Raw genomic sequence first — 20,190 nt, forward strand, 5'->3', positions numbered from 1 at the left:
GTGCCTCTCCCAGCAAGAGCACTGCAGCAGGTCCCTCATCCCTCACCACAACTTGCATCTTATTTTCTGATCCAGGTTGCGACAAGGAGCTGAGGAAGGGACACTTCCCGTCATTGGCAGTTATTTCCTGTTTCCATGTGTGGCTGGTGCAGGACAAACTAACCCCTTTTCGATTTGTCACCAACTGCGGTGACTTCATGAAGCCGAGCTCTGTTGTGGCCGTCGTGCTCTGACTGGAAGTGGCTTTGATCTGAGTGTTTAATGAAGACGTTAATTGATAAGCACGTGGGGAGGAATTTGAGCTGCTCTGAGCTGTCTCTGAGCCTCTCAGATCCCAGAGCCATCATCTCCTTCAAAACAGAACAGAAGAAGACTTATTACAAAACAAATCATATTTGTATAGGCGCTTAAAAGAAAAGTCTTCTCCAGCTCACCACTCCTGGCAGGGCTGAGCTAGAGAGACCACGCACAATCATTGAATGCCTTCAGCAAATTAAACCAGCATCAATGAAGAAGAAATGAGGCACTGCTTCCAGATCCTGGCCAGACTGAAGCAAGACGAGATGTGTCACGGGGCAGCCATGGGTCCTCCTCTGTTTGGCAAGGTGCTTGTGGTGCGGCTCCACTCCTAGAAAACATCCATCCCCAGCGGAAGGGAGACTTCTGCCCACTGGGGAGCCCACATCTTCAGCCAAGGATCCCTCAGCCTGGTTCTTTGGGGAGCTGGAGGCTTTTCAACACTCAGTTCCACACATTCTGGCAGCCATAGCTTGCTGCAGATTCTGTCCTCCTCTGCCAGACGTGCGGTAACTGCCGGCAGAGCAGGCCTGCATAGCTGGAGCCTGCATCCTTCCGGACACACATGTTTCTCCTTGCTGATGGTGTGAATCCAGCTCTGGCCACTGCTGATGAGGTTTTCTCCGCAATGGGGCTGCGGGTTGCCTACTAGCAACCAACAGTGACCTTGTTGCTCTTCTCATGTAGAAGATGCTTCTGTTCCTCACCTGGCCCAAGTTACCTGCACTCAGTGTAGTGCTGGGAAACTTGGGAGGACGCAATATTTTGAGACCTCTCCCTCTCTGTGAGATTGTATTGGAATTGGCTGGTGGACTGAGAAGTTATTAGGAACAGACACCCCCAGACAATGTGATTGCACAAGCTTCATTTCCTTAGAAAACCAGGCCAACAGAGCAGGAGTCTGTCAGTAAACATGTTGATTCCAGGGGCTTTTCTGAACTGCTCACAGGAAGGAGCACACAGGTCTGGCACCCCGCCTGCACCACCAAACGCTGCCTTTTGCTTGAGGACATCTGGACACAGCTTGTCTGTCAGAGGATCAGCAGCATTTGAGCCGAAGGCTCTGTTGGCTACTGCCCATGGCAATTGCCACAGCCCAAAGTTCTCCAAAGACAGTGGGTGATGTGGGTGAGTTGTTGTTTGCTTCCATGGTGCACAGTGCGCAGAGTGGGCACCAGTGGACTTGGACTCAGATCTGCTGAGCAGAGGCATTAGACTCCACAGCTGCCCAGAGGTATCCTGAAAATTGGCCATCATTGGTACTTGAATCCAGAGCTGTCATCCTCCCACTCAGAAAAGGTGCAGGAGGATTGACGTGTTCCCGTGCTATATGGTCCCTACAGCCCAGCTTCTCTGGTTCCCAGCTTGCCTTCCAACTGAGACTCAGAGCTGGGAATCTTTGGACATGTTCTCCCTTTCCTTCACCCAGACACTTCACCCTGTGTTTCCTAGCACATGGAGTCAGAGCCTCAATGAAGCCAGGCTGAAGGAAGATCTCTTGCAACACTGGAATGCTCCACAATCATTACCTCTCTCCCCAGAAATTTTTGGGGTCAGAGGACATAAGTCTCAGTAATCATCCAACAACGTCAATGGCACTCCGTTGATTTACACCAGCTGAGGATCAAGCCTCTCCCTTCCCCCCCATTTCCCCCCTGTATTTAAGATATGTTCCAGACTTCAGACGTATGCAGAGGAGGGAGCTGATGGCTCCTGGGTTGTTGAAGAGGTTCCAACTTTGGTCCTGGCCTGGAGCAACTTGACTATGGTGGCTACCCTGGCTCTGGAAAACCCATGCTCCTGCAGTTTGCTGGCAGTTGAGCTGGTGGGCTGACAGGGACAGGCATTGGTGAACCCACATGCATGTTGAAGGTGTCTTCAGGCTGAGATGTGGCTCTGTCACCACTTTTTCTCAAGGCCAGCACAAGCACTCTCCTTCAAACGCTGGCGCTGCTCTGTGGCATGCTGTGGACGCCACCATCTCAGTTCATTTCTCCAGCCATGACAAAATCCAGCTCACTGAAGCCTCACATGATCCACCTCGGGGCTCACCACATCCCTCCTCAAGCCTTTCCCAAACAGGACATCACTGCCACAGAGCCATCAAAGTAGAAGCAGCGTTGCTGAGCTCAGAATGCACCCACTAGAGACCAGAAAATCCAGCCCCCTTGAGCTGTCGATCTGCAAGAAAAAAGACACCCACGAGCCTTGAGGCAACACTGCTTTCCATGTGTAACTGTGAAAGTTTATTCTGAGCCCAGTGTTTTGGTCCGGGCAGCTGGGCCAGCCTTGCAGGGAAAATGCAGTTAATATTGCTGATAGCTGGATCCAATTTATATGGCGCTCAGCAGAGACAATCATCAGGGAAGGAGACAAATAATCTTCAGGCAATTAAATTTAATTGTTCCATCTGAAGATTATTTATCTCCTTGCCTGATTAATGTCTCCTCGAAGCGCCTAATAAATTGGATCCAGCTATTGCTGATAGTGGCTGCTTTCCCCTGGCAGCAGGGAAGGGTGTGGAGAGCAGAGCAGCGCTGAGCTCCGTGTGTTGCTCAAGATCTGTCACCTCAAAACATCTTTTTAGCAGACTTGAAAGTGTCCGCAAGCTTTATCACCACACTGCTCTTGTAGGGAGAACTCAGCAGTCCCAGGCTGGATTGGGCAAAACCTGCTGGGTAGAAGGACATCCCATGTATCAGGTTGTAATGTCAGGCACCAGAGAAGATTTGGAAAGATCTCTGTCTGTCTGTGTCTCTCCACTTAATTCATTTTTGGGCTAACTCTTCGTGAAAAGGGCTGAGGAGTGGGAAGCCCTACAGGCTGGAGTTGGCTGAGAGCTGATCTACCACAGCACGAGAGTTTGGAGAAAGGCTTCCTGTGGGACTGGGGAGCACAGCACCGCTTCTGGGAACACCACCGGGTCTCTCCAGCCTTACCAGTGGGCATCTTGAGCCCCAGGTGGGTCAGTTTAGAGCTGGGGTAAGATGGAATAGAATCATAGAACCATTAAGGCTGGAAAAGAACCCTAAGCTCATCCAGTCCAAGCATCACCCAAGCCTCTAAATGATGTCTCCAAGTGCCATGGTCACACATTTTTTGAACCCCTCCAGGGATGGCAACTCCCCCACTGCCCTAGGCAGCCTCTGCCAGGGCTTCACCACTCTGTCAGTGAAGAAATGTTTCCTAACACCCAATCTAACCCTCCCCAGGCACAAGTTAAGGCCATTCCCTCTCATCCTATCACTTGTTACTTGGGAGAAGAGACCACCACGCACGTCACGCCAACCTCCTTTCTGGAAGCTGCAGAGAGATCTGTCTTTGTAGCGCATTTCTCCTCCTGTTGCAGACACTGGACTTGTCAGTGCAGTCAACCCTTTTTCATGCATTTGCTTGTTTGTAGCCTGCACAGAAATAGGTCTGTGCTGATGAAGAGCCCAGCACACATCCAACAGGCTAAGTGAAGTCGGCCCAGGTGAATTGAAGTGAAGAAAGTCTTGGAAAGCAGCACAGTCAGGAAATCATCCTGGGAAGGAGGAAGAGGCATCAATGAGGGGTGTGTGGAACTCTTCTCCCAAGAAAAAAGTAACTGTGGAGAAAGTTGTGCTTTGGATGGTCTGATTTCCAGGAGACAGGATGCATAATCTTTGTTTAAGATCATTTAACTGTCCAGACCATGGATTACAGCCACTCTCATGTTCCCAGAACTCCTGAAGGACAGGTTACTTGACCTATGAATATCCTGTCCTGCCCGTTATCAAAGCTGATTGCAGGCTTGGGAGAGTGGTAAAAGTCTGGGGAGTCTGTGGGTGTTCTGAGGGACTGTGTGGCTTTCTGAAACCGTGTCTCTATTCACCATCCAACCGTTGAATAGTTCAGTAGTATTTAATTAGCATACAATAACTGTCCCATTGAATTTGATGGAATACATCATTTTGGAATGCTATTTACAGTGCTAGTTTTCTTGCAGAAATTCATGTGTCAGAGTTTTAACCATTACCCTAGTCTTTAAAACAGGCAGATGTGCCTTTTATGACCAACTGCATGTTTTATTAATGGGCAAGAACTATTAGATGTATTGTAAATCAAGGGACAGAGCCACTAGGGAGCTTCTCTCCTCCAAAGCCCCCTGAACAGCTTGTTATGAGCCAAATTGTGGGGCACATGCTCACTTCCCTGCTGTAAGAGCAGGTTCTCCCAACAACTGATAGTCCCCTCTGCGCTGCCATCACTGCCTCTCCTCCTGACCACACCTCTCCTTTGCAAGCTCTGGAGGGCGTGCAAACCTCCAGCTGGCACGTGCAAGTCTTTGCATTTATATATAGATAATATAATTAACATGGGCGGTGAGTGACCAGGCTTGCTAAAGAAGGGTTAGAGCGTGTTTGGAGGACGTCTGTTCATTGGAGCACTATACAACCACAGCTTGGGATGATGCTGTCTGCAATGACAGTTCCTATCTGGAAGAAGAATGAGTCTATTGTCTCTGGCTTGGAGAACCTTTATCTGCAAAGAGAAGTCTTCTCCATGGCTGGCTTTGCAGAGGTGTGAAGGACCGGCCGATGATCCAGGCAGTGGCACATGCCTGACTGCTGCTCAGGTGCTGCTCCCCAGCAGCATCCACATGCAGGAAAATGTATGGGGGAAGGCAAGGAGGAGGCCACTGTGGTTGGAAAGCTCTGGGAAGCACAGGAGTAGCGTATGGGCAAAGGGAGCTATGGTGAACTGTGGACAAGGCAGACAGCAAAGAGGAGGGAGAGCAGGGTTGCACGTGACTGTCTCCGCTCTGCGCATCTGTAACAGTAGTACGGGACATGAGTGCAATACTAAAATCCTAGATCTGTGCGTAATTCTCCACTGGGGACAGATGTCCTCTCTTGTTTTGCACACTGTAAATGCAACATTGGTCCCAAACCCAAATGATTCCCCCCATCCAGCACCATCCCCCCTCCCATCAGCTGCAAATGGTACAGATGGCTGTAAAAAAAAATAATAGCTATTTTAAAAAAAAAAAAAAAAAAACAAAAAAAAACCAAACAACAACAACAAAAAAAAAACCAGCAACAAAAAACCCACCCAACCCTGTTATTTCTGCATTTTTTCTGTGTGAGGACACTTCCTTCCTTCCAGGAGAAATCAATCCAGTACCAAAGCGTTAACCACTTCCCAACCACCTCCTCCGTACAAGGTGAAGTTGTGCTGGCCCCTGGCAAACATCTCACCTTGCTGCACTCCTAGGCTGCCCCTCCTGGCCCTGTGGCTCATGAATTGCCCCTGGTTCCCCGGAGAGAGGGATGGAGGAGGCTGGCAGAGCAGGTGAAGTTTTTGAAAGACTTCAGGAGGGCTGTGCTGGTGGTTGGAGATGCCAACTGGACCAGTCGCAGAGCAGAGCAAGAGAGGGTGAAGGATCTCAGACTTTCTGTCTGCACAGTTGGCTTCCTGGTGGAACAGTAGCAGGATGAGTCCTTGGCAGTGACAGCCCACTAGCAGAGCTGGACGGGTTTGCTGGCAGACAGCATCCTCATGGGGCTGCAGCACACTGAAAGGACAGACCTTCTAGCAGTGCCAGGGACAGGCTGAGCATTACCTGCTCCTGCATAGGGGCTCCTCACAAGTCCTCCTTGTCTACTCAGCAGACCCTGACAGAGACTTTGAGGTCTCCTGTCAGAGACATTGAGGAGCTTGAGAAGGGCAGTGGAGCGCAGAGGTGATTTGGATGCCTTGGAGAGCCTCTCAGCACTTGCTGGTGCAAGCCTGCCAGCAAGGGTTGTGTTTCTTACAGTGAGAAAGGCCCTGGTGGGGTGTGCAGACTATCTGGCCGTGCTCCGGGCAATTCCAACTCTCCACCAGAAGTAGAGTCCACCACCTGGAGAAGAGACTCCAACACGGATCTACCTTCTCTTGCCTCGGAGAGCACAGAGAATATCCAGCAGTCTGGACCTGCCCTGGCTTTTCTACAGGACTCAGACGTGGGCAGGGAAAGGAGCTGGAACCTCCCAAATGCTGTGCAGGATGTAGGAGCAGATGTGATGCCATGGATAAGCAAGGCCAAGAGGCAGCTGGGGGACCTTGGCCATTCCATTAACTGGGGGAAGAAGGATGCAGAGGGATGTGTGGCCGGAGCCCTCCTGCACCCATGCAGGAAGGAGCAGGGAGGCACTGTGATGGTGCATCCAAACAGAAGCCAAAGCATCACATTTAAACTTCTCCATTTAAAGAGCAGCCATGAAAATGAAGTGTTCCCCCAGGATTTGAGACCCATCTCATGATTTAGGGGAAGAAGAAGGGATCCCAGAGCTGTGGGAAGTGAAGAGATGTTCTAGGCCCTTGGGTCTCCCTTGGACTCCCTACAGTGGGAATGGGGTGCCTAAGCACCCAAATGGGAAGAAGTTTGTTTCTGCAAACTGGATTCTGCACTCTGGAGGCAATGCTGCTTGGTGAGCACAAGCTCTATTTCCTCTATGCAAGGGAGCAGTTTGTGACCCCCAGGCTGAGCATTCCTAGCACCCCTGTGCCCCAAAGTGCCTGAGAGCAAGAACTTTTGTGCAAGACCTGGGCTGGGCTGGCCTTGCTTTGCAGGGAGCGTGCTCCTCCCGCATGTCCTCCTTCGGGGCACCTTTTCACAAGGAACTCCAGGACACGCATCAGATCCTTAGATTTTGCTGGTGGAAGAACAGTTGGCAGAGGGCTGCTGCCTGCAGCTCTTTGGGCCCCTGCCCGCAGGAGGCTGCACAGAGGGATCCCATAAAGGAGAAGAAAAGGCTCAGAGAAGAACTTATAGCAGACAGTACTGAAAGCGGCTAGAGGAAAGCTTGGGAGGTACTTTTTACAAGGGTGTGGAGTGAGAGGACAAGGTGGAATTGCTACAAATTGGAGGGGAGAAGATTTATATTAGACATTAGGAAGAAATTCTTCACGACGAGGGTGGGGAGGCCCTGGCCCAGGTTGCCCAGAGCAGTGATGACTGCCCCATCCCTGGAGGTGTTCAAGGCCAGGTTGGATGGGGCTTTGCGCCCCCCTGATCCAGTGGGAGGTGTCCCTGCCCATGGTAGGAGGGTTGGAACTGGATGGGCTTTGAGGTCCCTTCCAACCCTAATCATTCCATGATTCTATGATAATGGCCCAGGCCCGGGAGGTGCAAAATTCCCTCCAAGGTTCCACTGATGCCCAGAGTGAGCGAAGGGGTGCTGAACAGGGCAGAGGGAGTGGGGAGCACCACCAGACTCTCCAGCGTGGCCATCCCAGTTGGGCCATGTGCCGCTGCCTTGGTGAGATCCCCATGCAAGGAGAGCTGCCTTACTGGCATCCTCCATCCAAGGAGAGCTCCCTTGCAGGACTCTGTCCTGTCCCTCCTCAGGGTTCAGCTGGCCCTGGGGTGCTGCCTGGGCTAAGGGGACGGGACCTCTTCCTGGCTGCCCCTATCCTGGGTGGGGTGGCAGATGGGAGAAGACAGGGAGCTTGGGAGTAGTAATGCGGGTGTGGGGATGGATGGGAATCAGGAAGAATCAAGCCAGGCTGAGGAGATCAGGAGGTGGGGAGGAGCAGAACAAGGGGGAGCTGTGTGATTTGAGCTGAGCTGGGGCTCTGGGCCATGGGACAGAGGCGAGGGGGTCAGGAGCTGGTTTGGCCAGAGGGCTGTATGGGGGCTGGGGGGGACAGACCGAGGTGCACTCCAGGGCTTTGTGTGCACAGCCTGCACAACAGCTGCCGGCAGTATGGTTGGCTCCTAAGCTGGTGTTGACAGTCCTTCACTTTTATGGGAACTAAATTTACCCAGACACACGCAAAATCAAAAAAAAAAAAAAAGGGGGGGGGGAGAGAAAAAGATGGGGGGTTGGAATTAAAATAAATTGCAGCAGCACCGGCATCTGCTCCTTTGTGGCACAGTCTGGGTTACGGAGAGGGGAGGAGAAGTCCCCAAAAGGGAGTAGCATTGGTGTTTACTGCAGCCCCCAAACATCCTCCATTTGCGAGCCGAGTGTGTTTGCGCCGCGTTGCCTCAGGAATGTTTGACATCCAAGATGCCAAAGAAATGAACCCAGCGGTGGAAAATGAAAGCCCAACCACTTTCCATGGGTTGGGCAGTGGGCGTGCTTTCTAGCGGACAGGGGCAATAATGCACTACATTGTTCAGGGAGAGGAGATCCACTAGGAGCAAAGAGGCTCCAACAGGAGAAGAAGGATATCATACTTGAAACTTTTATCTCCTTCCTCTTAAAATGTCTTAGAATTTTTAAGTCAAAGTTTGGTTAATTTTTCATTTCTTTTCTCTTTCCTCTCATCCCTCCCAGCTAGAGGTGTGCGCTGTGGGGTTGGAGTTTTCCTTTGTTTGGTTTATTTCTTGTATTTGGATGCCTTGTCTCCTCCCTGTGCAAGGCAGCAGACCTGAAGCATAGACTCAAGGTTGGGCTGCCTGTTCAGCTGGCTATGAAGATTTCCAAGTTGAGATTCCAAGGTGGTCCTTTTAAAGGAAGAGATGTTCCAAAGATGCTCTACCACTTAAAAATACACTGTGCTTGATGCCATCTGGGCCCATCTGCCAACACTGTGAGTGTGTCTTCAGTCAATGTTATGGTGGGGAAGCTGGGAGAGGTACTGGGAGATGTTATCTCTCAAGCGTTGTGACATGCCAGCATCCCTGCTCTTCCAAGCCACCCTGGAGAAAGAGACACTGTGAGTTCAAACAGCAAGAGCCATGCACCCCAAGTATTTTCTTTCTCCATCAGCAAGCACTGCAGCGTGGGCAAGAGGCACTGGGAGAGCAGAGGCAGCCAGGAGAGGGTCCTGGCATGACCAACACAGAATCAGAGTCACAGGATGATTTAGTTGGAACAGACCTCAAACCCATCCAGCTCCAACCCCTGCCATGGGCAGGGACACTTCCCACTGTATCATGTTGCACAAAGCCTCATCTAACCTGGCCTTCAATGCCTCCAGGGATGGGGCAGCCACCACTTCTCTGGGCAGCCTGGGCTAAGGCCTTTTCACTCTCACAGAAAAACATTTCTTCCTCAGATCTCATTGCAATCTCTCTTCTTTCAGCTTCAAACAGTTCCCCCTCATCCTATCCTTGCCCATCCCTCCTCCTTGCTGCAGGGCCATGGTGCAGCATCGCGTGGCCCTGAGGGGCTTTAAGTGCCTCTCTGCAACAACACGAGCCAGGCCCAGACTTCCATTCAGAAGATGAAAAACCATCCTTATTTTTAAATATTGCCACCACTTTCATGGACATTTAACACTGTAAACAAACTCTGCAGCCACGGTTTACAGAGAGCCTACTTGTCAGCAGGGTTTGTCTGCTGCCCCCCCCCGGCAGCTGCAGATGCCTGCTGTTCCCCAAGCTGTTTGCTTAAACTGGTGCCCAAACAGAGGAGCAGAGGAAAAGGTTTTGATGGTTTCATGTGTGGATAGAGCGGAAGAAAACAGTGCGAGTGGGCACAGCTTCAGAGGTTCAGATCTCTATTTTTAGCTGCCTGCCGTCTGATTTTTCCAGATGACAAGTGCGACCGCTCCTTGCTGAAAACTAGAATTCTTCTCCACTGTTGTTGTTTGATCCCTAATTTTTAATTTAAAGGAAGATGTTGAAAACAATTAGCCACTTTCAAAAATGGTAGCCGACAGTTTCTATTCACTTCACAGTTATTGCTGTGGGTGTGACGAGGGCCAGAAGTCATGATCTGGGTGGAGGTGGGAAGCCGGATTGTCACTAATTCAGCATTTAGTGGGGGGTGTAAAATGAATGAAAAATTATACCGATCTGGTTCTTCTCCAAGGAGTAAGCAAAGGCCTCTGAGATGAATTCTGAAGTCAATAGGAAACTCTCCCCATCCCTATCAGGGCTGGACTGGGCTGGTAGATGCAGCTTGCGTGCTGCAGCCTGTGCCAAAGTCAGCTGCACGTTTGAAGTGTGAGGATGGGGAGCTCTTCCAGTCTGGCGGTTACGTTCTGCTCCGTGCATTCAGCTTGCACGCACTAGTGGCTGCTCACCGCTCTCTCTGCCCAGCCTTTCTGGGCAACACAGCTCATCTCACTTGTTTGTGGCTCTGCGAGGTTTGGTTCGGGTTGTCCCATGGGGTTGCATGCGTTCTACTCCTTGCAGGAGCCGGCTGGAAGGTGCCTGCTGACTCCAGTAATGCCACCAGTCCAACACGCTGGATGAAGCAAGAGCGAGATGGGTGTGGTATAGGGTGAATGGTGTTTTATGCTCCCTATCTTGTGGATGGAAAGCATTGCTGCTGCACAGCAAAGGAGAAAATCTGAAGGCAAATCCAGTCCACAGCACTAAAATAAGCCTATACCTTTTCTGCTGTACTGATCGCTGAAGGCTGGTCAACACACAGTCTCAGTTATGGTATTGCCAGCACATGTGGCATTTGTGCTGGTTCCCATCAGCCCTACCATCCTGGAGTCATGCAATGCAGAAGGTTTTCCATTTTTACTGGGTAATATCCAAAGCCTCCCCATTGTGGAGAAAACTGGTCCATCGGGAAAGAAATTACAAAGAACCTGAATGTGTTTAATTACCACTTGCAATCAGAGTTCATGTGGCCAAGCTGTCATCACTGGTAGCACCGCTGACTGCAAACCTGAAGGGACTCCTCAGAACCCAGTACAGCCACTATAGCTAGTGTGAGAGTCCATGAACATCTCTCTGGCTGCAGAAAGACCGGTTTGCTGTCCAGTCTCCAGGAAGGGCTGTGCACTGCCTGAGCTAGGGGAGAGCCCACGTGCACACTGGGCTGGGGCAGGTGTAGGGAAACAAAGCCTCTATCCCTTTTGCATCCTCAGCTCACAGCGCATGCACAGGAGCTCCAGCCCTCCCATCCGGCCACGTGGGCACCCAACCCACCCCCTCGGTGCCATGCCACCCCGGTCCTGTGTCGCATTCACACATATCCTGGCCTGAGCGCCGGGAAGGTGTGGGCGGCCTGGAGGCAGCAGGCACGCTCCTTCGCGGACTTCAAAGCAGGGTCCTTTTGTCTGAGCGTGTTTGTTCCCCCCTCCTCAGTACGGCTGCTCTGATCGATGTGACATCAACCTAGAGACAACGCAGGGGGACCAGACCCTGCCATTGTCCCTAGGCTGGGGCGATGTCCGTCTCCTAGGAGGTGGGAGCTGGGCTCACAAGGCATGCTTTCATCTCCCTGACCTGCACTACTGGCGAGAGGGCTCTTCCCAAGGCATCAGCCCGGGGAGAGACGTCCCGACTGCACAGCAGAAGGGACACGAGTGAGAGACAGACAAGCTCACAATGTTTAAAGATGTCATTAAACGCCCCCACCATGAAGCCTGCCCTTGCAAGCTACACCCATCTGTTGCTTTTCATTAAAGAGAGCCTGCTCCCTTCCGAGGGGTAGGGGGGTGTGTGTGTGTTTGTACAAGCACTTGGCTCCTCCACATCACCCTCCATCTCCAAACCCAAGGAGAAGAGGGATGGGAGTCAGTCCAAGCCTCTTGCTTACTGTGAGCTTCTGGGCTGGACTAGGAGCCATCCCAGGCACACAGGATTAGCTGCGTGGCAGTTATCCAAGGGGTGTCAGGGAGGGGCGCAACACAATTTGTCCTGCTTGGATCCTGCAGAAAACAGAAAAGCATCTGGGTTGACAGCAGCCCTGAAGAGAAGGACTGGGGTGCTGGGGGGATGAGAAGATCAGCATGAGCCAGCATCAAGCCCAGAAAGCCAAAGCATGTCCTGGGATCATCCAAAGCAGTGAGACTGGCAGGGCCAGGGAGGGGATTCTGCCGTTCTCCTCTGCTCTGGTGAGACCCCACTCAGAGCCCTGTTTCCACGCTCTGGAGCCCTCAGCACAGGAAGGCCATGGATCTGCTGGAACAAGTCGAGAGGAGGCCGTGGAGATGATCTGAGGGCTGGAGCACCTCCTGTACAAGGACAGGCTGAGAGAGTTGGGGTTGTACAGTGTGGAGAAAAGAAGGCTCCAGGAAGACCTTAGAGCAGCTTCCAGTACTGAAAGGGACTCCAAGAAAGCTGGAGAGGGGCTCTCGATCAGGGAGTGCACGGGTAGGACAAAGGGGAATGGTTTTAATCTGAAAGAGGGGAGATTGAGATGAGAATTTGGGAAGAAATGTTTTCCTGTGAGGGCAGGGAGGCCCTGGCCCAGGTTGCCCAGAGCAGTGGTGGCTGCTCCATCCCTGGAGGGGTTCAAGGCCAGGTTGGATGGGGCTTGGAGCCCCCTGATCCAGTGGGAGGTGTCCCTGCCTATGGCAGTGATGAGAAACTAGATGGGCTTTGAAGTCCCCTCCATCCCAAACCATTCTGTGATTCTATGATTTTCCCAGACTGGGAGAGAGGAGGTATCTTGAGGACGAAGACCCTGCCTGGGTGGGGTATGGAATAAGGCTGAGGAACTCAATTTCTTCTTTCAAGGGCCAAAAATAAATTTGTAGCTGTTGTTTTTTCAGCTTTCCAGGGGCCTGGGACCTGTTGCCCCACCTTAGGCAGCAAGCAGAGACCTCTGGATTTCTTGTGTTGTAGCAGAGGTGGAGGTGACATCGAAGGGCATCTTCCCACACAGCCCCTGGACCCCTTTCTTACCTGCTGTGGAGGAAATCCCCTGAATCAGAGATGAAGGGCTGTTGCCCTCAGCTTCCACCTTCAGAGAGGCAAGTAGAAGGGTGGGATTCAGGAAAGAAGAGGACTTGCTCTTACAGAACCAGGCTGGAAGGGAGCAGCAAGCAGCTGCTTGCCTCACAGCAGGAGGAGAGATACAGCTGTGGTGCATGCACCTTGGCCCAAGCCAAGGGACAGGCTACAAGCCACCACAACAGAGGCAAATTGGCATTTTGATACCTTGGCTGTTTGGACAGCTGGTCTGCCCTCCTCATCTTGCAGCTGAAAGCAGAGACATCACACTCTGAGGGGTGTGTTGGGCAGGATTTGGTCTTCTCCGAGGGAAGGGCACCCAATAGTAGCAAAAAGTCCCAGTTGGGGGGGAGAGTGGGTGACTAGTGATGGAGCTGGGAATCCTGGTGCTCCCATGGCTCTCTGTGCCGGGCTGCTGTGTCAGTGGAGCTTAGAGGCAGGCTCCCTGCAAAGGTCAAGCACAGCTGAACAGAGGTGGGCAAGTATGCTCCATCCACCAGCAGCAGCCAGCAGGCAGGGACCCCGCTCCATTGTCACAGCCCTTCATCACCTCGTCTTCTGGGCTCCAGCTCTGGGGCCACTATCGCAGTGAGAGGGACAGCAACATGCAGGAAAAACAGAGTCTTCCCTGTGCTGAACTGCGGGCTTCTGCACAGCACATCCTGGCCCTATTAGCTGGACACAGCCCCGGGGACTGCCCTGTCTCATCAAACTTTAGGAAGTGTCTCAAAGGTGACATTTGTCACCTAGGCCTGAGCCAGGCACAAGTGACTTGTGCTGCCTTCTTCCAGGTGATGCTAGGTGGTGAAAGGTTCCTACTGACAGGGCACCCAACTGAACTAGGGTCTGGGCTTTGACTGTCTGTAAGTCAAAGCTCCCCTTGACGTTAGCCATAAACATAGGACTCCTCTATATAATGACAGGCTTAATGATAATGATTGATGCCATCTCCTATGACAGTCCAGTGCTGAGGAGAACCGCTTTCACTCATAGACCGCATGGTCTCTCTCAGAAGCTCATGCCAAGGACCAGCAGCTGCTGAGAGCAGCTGGGTGCAGGTATGGCAGGATTGCTCAGGCTCACATCACAAGCAGGAAACCTCTTCACCACCAGCTGGGTTTTTTTTTCCATGTCTTCCCAACAGATCATGACACCCTTCCCATGGGGGACCTCCCTGGGAGAGCTTCCTAAAGTGCCTCTATTTTGCAACGACTTGGAGCAGTGAGGGTTTGACCTCACTTACTGAAGCGTTTGCCTTCAGAGCCATGGGATGAGAAAGGCCAAAAGCAGGAGTGATGAGCTCTGGGTCAAGCGCCCACAACCCCTGTACTCGTTGGGTCATGTAGCCAGAGTATTTCAGTACCATGCTCTGCTTGATGGGTGGAGGTGGAAAACAGTGGTGAGATGGCCCTGCTGAGCAGTGGCAGAGCTACTCCAAGCAGAGGCTGGACATCTACATGTTCCACAGTGCTGCAGAATGCCCCAGAATCTGCGTTCACGAGCCTCTTGGAGGCGCATAAAGAAGAACATTAGGAAGACAAATTCTCTAGGGACTGGCTTGCATCACAATTCAGGTCTGCCAGATTGATGTCCAGAACCGGTGTCACTGGGAGGCTCTAGGAGGGAAAATGTCTTTTGCATGATCCAAAGAGGGAGGTCTGGAGAATGAGAGCAAGGTCTGGAGAATGAGAGCAAAGTCCGGAGGATGACAGCATGGTCTGGAGAACAGGGGCTGAGTCTGAAGAACTGGAGCTGAGTCTGAAGAATGACAGCTGGACAGGATCTGGAGTACAAGAGTGAGACCTCCAACAGTGACAGTATGTGCAGCTCAGCTCCAGGACGGGGACAACATGCAGGAAGAGTTTTTATCTAGATCTATCCTTGGCAATCCAACACTGTGGCAATGCCTAGCACACACTTGCCTGACAGGTGAGCACAAAGACGCTTGTTGCGTTCCTCCTCTGTCTCCACGGTTCAGTGGTGCTCATTGCTACAGGTGCAGAAGCCAGGTAGGGTGGCAGGAGCTAAATTGCTCCTCAGGCCAAGCCTCTCCCTGTGAGCGCATGCTGGCCAAGTAAGCCCAGGTTGCCCCATGGGGTGTGGGTCAGTTTGGGGGCTCTCAGATCTTCCTTATTGCAACCCAGCTCTGCCTTTCTGGACCACCACGATGCAATCATACTTCACACTCACATGGTGAGCTGGGGCTGTCCCTACACCCTGCAGCTTGTCAGAGGGTGGCCAGACCCCTGGCTGAGCTTGCATCTCACTGAGGCATTTTGCACCTTTTCCCCTCACTTTGCACTCAGCCAGTCCCTGGGGTGCAGTGGGAACCCATCCATGCTGGGGAGCAGAGAGCTCCTGGGATAGAGCTGTCGCAGACAGTCCTGCATTTGCAGACCAAGAAGAAGTCAATCTATGTTATTTGCTGTTGAGATTAACTGGTAGGGGAAGATCTTGGAGAGCACTGGACTTAATTATCAGCACATCGTTAGCTAGCAAGCTATCTCCTAAGTCGGGAAGCTCTGAGCTGATGTCATCAGTCACTTCTAACAAGGTGGGCTGTAGTTTACCTGGGAGGTTTACAGTTTCTGGTGGGCAGTGCAATTCTCTGTGGTGTGAAGGAGTTGAGCAATTGCTGCTATGAATGTCATCTGCAGCTGGCAAGAAGAGAGCCAACACCTGAGGCGCTGTTGCACATGAAAAGTGAAGAAGACAGTGGTCCAGTCATGACACCCATGATATATTGCCAGATCGTGCTTAGATGAACATCTCGCATCCAGCCCAGCACTCAAAGCATGGGATGCACAAACATTGTTTAACACTGGTGGCCTCACGCTGCACAGTTCAGCTATAGTGGCAGGGACCAGCCATGAGCCCATCTCCTGAAGGCATGGCAGGAGTCTCAGAAGCTTGGAACCATCGTCCTGGGATTTGCTGCTCCTCCCATGGCTCTGCTGTGTCCTGACATGTGTGGGATGAGGTCTGCTCCCAGAGACAAGTGCATAGGGCTCAGCCAAGCAGCTGAGCATGCTGGTGCAACAAGCTTGGCGTTGGGCTCACTGAGAATGGGGACTTTTGATGAGTCTCTTGGAGGAAGAAAGCATTGCGATACAGAATATGTCCATCCCAGAAGGCTACATTTGGTTACGAAGGGGTAAGAGGTGACACAAACACAAGAGGAAGCCTGAGCGAGGTGCTTAGGATTGGACTCTGCTGATAAAGGCATATGGGAAAGCTGCCAACCTGATTTCCATATAGAAGCTAAAGATCTCTGAAGATGCGATCTGGAGTAGGGCAGACATCAGCCTAGCAGGCTTGGAGAAGCTTGTCTGAGTCAGCATGAGCAGGGCCATTGTTTTGTATGTCGCTGGACTCCAGAGCAGCAGCAGGCGATGGGAAATGTCATGGGACCATAGGCTCTTCCCAGCTGGCCAGCCAAGCCAGAGTAAAACTAGATCTCCCGTGATGTGCCACCATGTCTGGGCAACTGGCATGGCTATTTGATATTGCAAAGATGCCAGAATTTAGAGCTTTATCCTGATGAGTTTGCCCAGAGGTGCTTTTGACACCATTGCTGTGACAAAATTGCAGTGAATGGCTGATTTATGGGGATTTCTTTCTTTCAAGCCAAGAGAACCTAAGAGACATTCGGGCTCCAGGAAGAACCTCAGCACCCTGACACCCTGGTCCCCTGAGCCAGGGGGGTTTCACAGTATTTCCTTACCCTGGGACACATGTTGGGATCTGTCGCTCCCCTCTCTCTGGGCAGTGGGAGGATGTTAGCAGGGCAAGGGTTGGAAAAGGCCCTATATCTTGCTTGTCTTGAAGGAGGAACCCTTGTAGCAGGGGAAACAAGGGCAGTAAAAATCCATGGTTGGGTAATGAGGGACGTGCACAGGCCAAGGAGCTGATGTCAAAGAGATGGGGGCCATGGGAGTCTTTCCCCAGCTTGGATGGGCTTTGATGGAAGAGGAGACAAGTGGCACTGGCAGAGCCCAGGAAACCACGCTGGCAGCACCCGAGCTGCTGCCCTGGGAGGTGATGATGTCTCTGGGTTGTGATTCTCGGCAGGATCCAGAGCCCTGGCCCTGCCTGCAGCAGCGCGCTCCTCTCCTCCCCTCTTCTCTCCAGCTGCTCCCTCCTGAGCTTCTGTTTTGGATCCCTCTGCCTTTTTCTTTCCTCCCTGCCCTGCACCCTGCCCACCCACGCCTGGAGCTGCTGGGGCAAGCAGCGAGGGGGCTTAACTGCACCCCAGCCCTAATATGACCCAGCATCAGCATCCCGAACTCTGGTGTTACTGGCTGCCATTACCATACTGTATATGCACTTCGGGAGAAAAAAACCCATTTATTTATATCCCATGCTGTCTCTCGAACTGGCTTTAAAAAGGATTACACATCAATACGCCGGCACCCTGCTCCCCCACCCTCCGCCACCATTGTTCTCTCCAAGTGCTCCTCACTTTGATGATGATCACTGGCAGCCGTTCAAAACGATATATTATAAAATCTTCAAAAAAAAAAAAAAGCCAACAACCTCCAGTTGCCATAACGTAACGCAGATTTTTGTCACCGCTCCATGGCTTCTGCTTTCAATTTCCAGCAAGGGGGAAAGACTCGGTCGCAGTCAGATGGAGACCAGCTCGCATCCCCACTCTGTGGGCCCCCAGGCAAAATCCCTGGAATTTGTTCCTTACTGTTTGAAGGCAAATCTGAGGGAGAGAGTGGAGGGGGAAAAGAGAAGGTGTCAGTCCCCAGGCGGGTGGGCACAAACCCAAGATGTGCCCCAGGTGGAAGTGCCCATGAAGCTCTGAAGCTCACCCCAGGCTCAGCACACCTGAGCAAAGATGGGAGAGCTTGCACCAGGGTGGTTCTCCTTGGAGAGGCTGGGGGTTATCATCTTGCAATGTTTTGAGCAGGAACGCATGCTCTCAGCCTGGCATTAGGGTTTTGATGCAGTCTGTCTGTCTGTCTGTCCATCTGTCTGCCCCGCCTTGAACCATGCAACCAACCAAGGGGCTACATTTTGCTCTCCCTGAGCACCTGCACTGGGAGCAGCCGAGCATCATCCTGGTGCAGCCTCCAGTTCAGGCACTGGGAGATCCCCAAAGGCTGGGAAGGCTGTAGGCAGGGCAAACTAGGACGAGCTGGAGGGACTGGACTTCACAACTGACCCTTCTGCCCACAAACACCTGGAGTGCCAGAGCTCTGTCTCTGCCTGCAAAAGCTTCTGCCTGCCCTGCAACTCTGCACCTGCTGCTGCAACCTGTGCATGGCCCACTGCAGGCAGGTGCAAAGAGCAATCTCTGCCGGGTAAAAGCTCCAGCTCTGACAGCTGAATTAAACCATTTGCCACCTGCTTCATGGGCTACTCTCCTGCCCAGAGCTGCTCTGCTCGTGTTTGCTGTCACAAGCCAAACGGTCTGTTCCTGGAATCAATGCAAACAGCAATCCAGGTACTATGGTATACGGCATTGTGACATTAACTGACCGGTTTACTCTCTGTCTGCTGTCTCAGAAGAAGAGTTTGTACTGTAGAGGTTTAGGAGAGTGTTGGGATAAAAAGCCCTGGGACACTTCTGAAAGTGGTCATAACTCACCCAACGCAGTCTCCTCTGAAGCCTGAAGATAAGGTGGGCTTTTCCCAGGATGGAGCCCAAGTATGAGGTTGTTGCATGCTGTCACTACCATGGTAAGAGGGATGGAATGCCTCTCTCCAAGTGACGCATGCCTCAATTTTCTGGAGAAAAATGAGCCTATTTGCTGAATAGTTGAGAAGTTTCCGGGGGGGATTCGTATCATGTACTATGAGAGCAGGGATCACTCTGCAGTGGCCCAGGGTCAGTCCTTGTCATAGAGCGAAGTGACCCGGGGTGGGGGGGTGATGTCCCTTGGCTCAGGGGGGCACTCTCTGCCATAACCAGGTGTAGAATTGAGAGTCCAGGCCATCAGGATCCTTCTTGGGCTACAAAGGTATTCCTGAGTACAGAAAGGCAATGTACCACTTCTGTGAACTTTTCCTTTCCTTGACTTTCTTTGGGTATGCACCCTGTACCCAAGGGACATGTGCATGGTAAAATAGGGATCCCCCCACCAGAGTTTCAGGGTGTCCCTGAGAGATCCTCACTCCTCCTGCCTCCGAAGCAGACTTCAACCTGGACTTGCAGCTTCCCATGCCATCCAGTAACTGGGAAACCTTGAGCAGATTGGAGAGAATGGGCTTCATCTTGGGGAACATCCATGAGTTTTTGCAGAGTCTTTTGTTTTGGAAGGGTTAACCATCTTCCACTCAGAAATCGTGGCCCAACCTGTAAAATGTGAAGCAGAAGCAAGTCATCTCCATGCCCAACATCTTCATTTGCAGCAGCCTTCCATGGGCCTTACTGGGGACAACGGCACTGCTGGGTCTCAATGCTCATGAACAGCTCCAGTGTAGGAATGCTTGGTCCACCCATGACTGATTGAGCTGTGGATCGTTGGTAGCTGAACACATTTTAAAACAATGCCTGCTCCATCCCTTGCAGATGTCAAGCAAATCCTGAGTGGAGCTGTCACTGTTCCTTGTGATCCAGCAATGTCTCTGTCTCCTCTGTTCCTTTGGCTGGTGGCTGAAATCTCCAAGACGGTAGCTACCTGAACGGTCAGACTGCACTCTGAGTCTCTACCAAGGACCACAGAAAACCATCATGCCTGGCCATAGCTGCTCTTCTCCTCCAGCCAGTGCTTCTCCATCCCTCATCTCCCTGTGTGCCTGCCAGCTGGCCCTCTCCCCCAGTACTGATCTTGTGGGTGGGTGCGGAGAGCACAGTTGAGAGGTGACAGGGTGGAAAGCATCAGCTTCACAGCACCACTCTAAAAAAGCTGTCATTGCTGTCAGATCCTAAAAGGAAGCATTTTTTTGAGAATTATGAGCCTGTGCAAACAGGGCTTTATAAGGCAGCATCACTAATATGGAGTGTAACCTTCCTACCCACAAACATCCTGATACCCTTTCTGGTGTGAGTTTGGCTTTGTAAGCCAAGCCAATCTGATCAGGAAAAATCCTGGGGAGAAAAACAAACCACGGAGCCTCAGGAGGAGACTGGAAGTCGCTTTCCAGAATCAGAGCAGATGTTGTTTAGTAGACAATGATGCCACAGATGTGCCTTGGCTGGCTGATCTGTACGGACATGGCAACCTGGTCATGGGGCAGAGGAGGCTTTGTCCCTGGGCTCCCAGCCACCCCAGCCCGGCTTCGGCCCCTCTTCCCTTGGCAGCTGCTGGGACAGGCTTCAGGAGCATCAAGAAGATTGA

Source organism: Cuculus canorus, chromosome 15 (genome assembly GCF_017976375.1).
Source record: "Cuculus canorus isolate bCucCan1 chromosome 15, bCucCan1.pri, whole genome shotgun sequence".
NCBI lineage: Eukaryota > Metazoa > Chordata > Aves > Cuculiformes > Cuculidae > Cuculus > Cuculus canorus.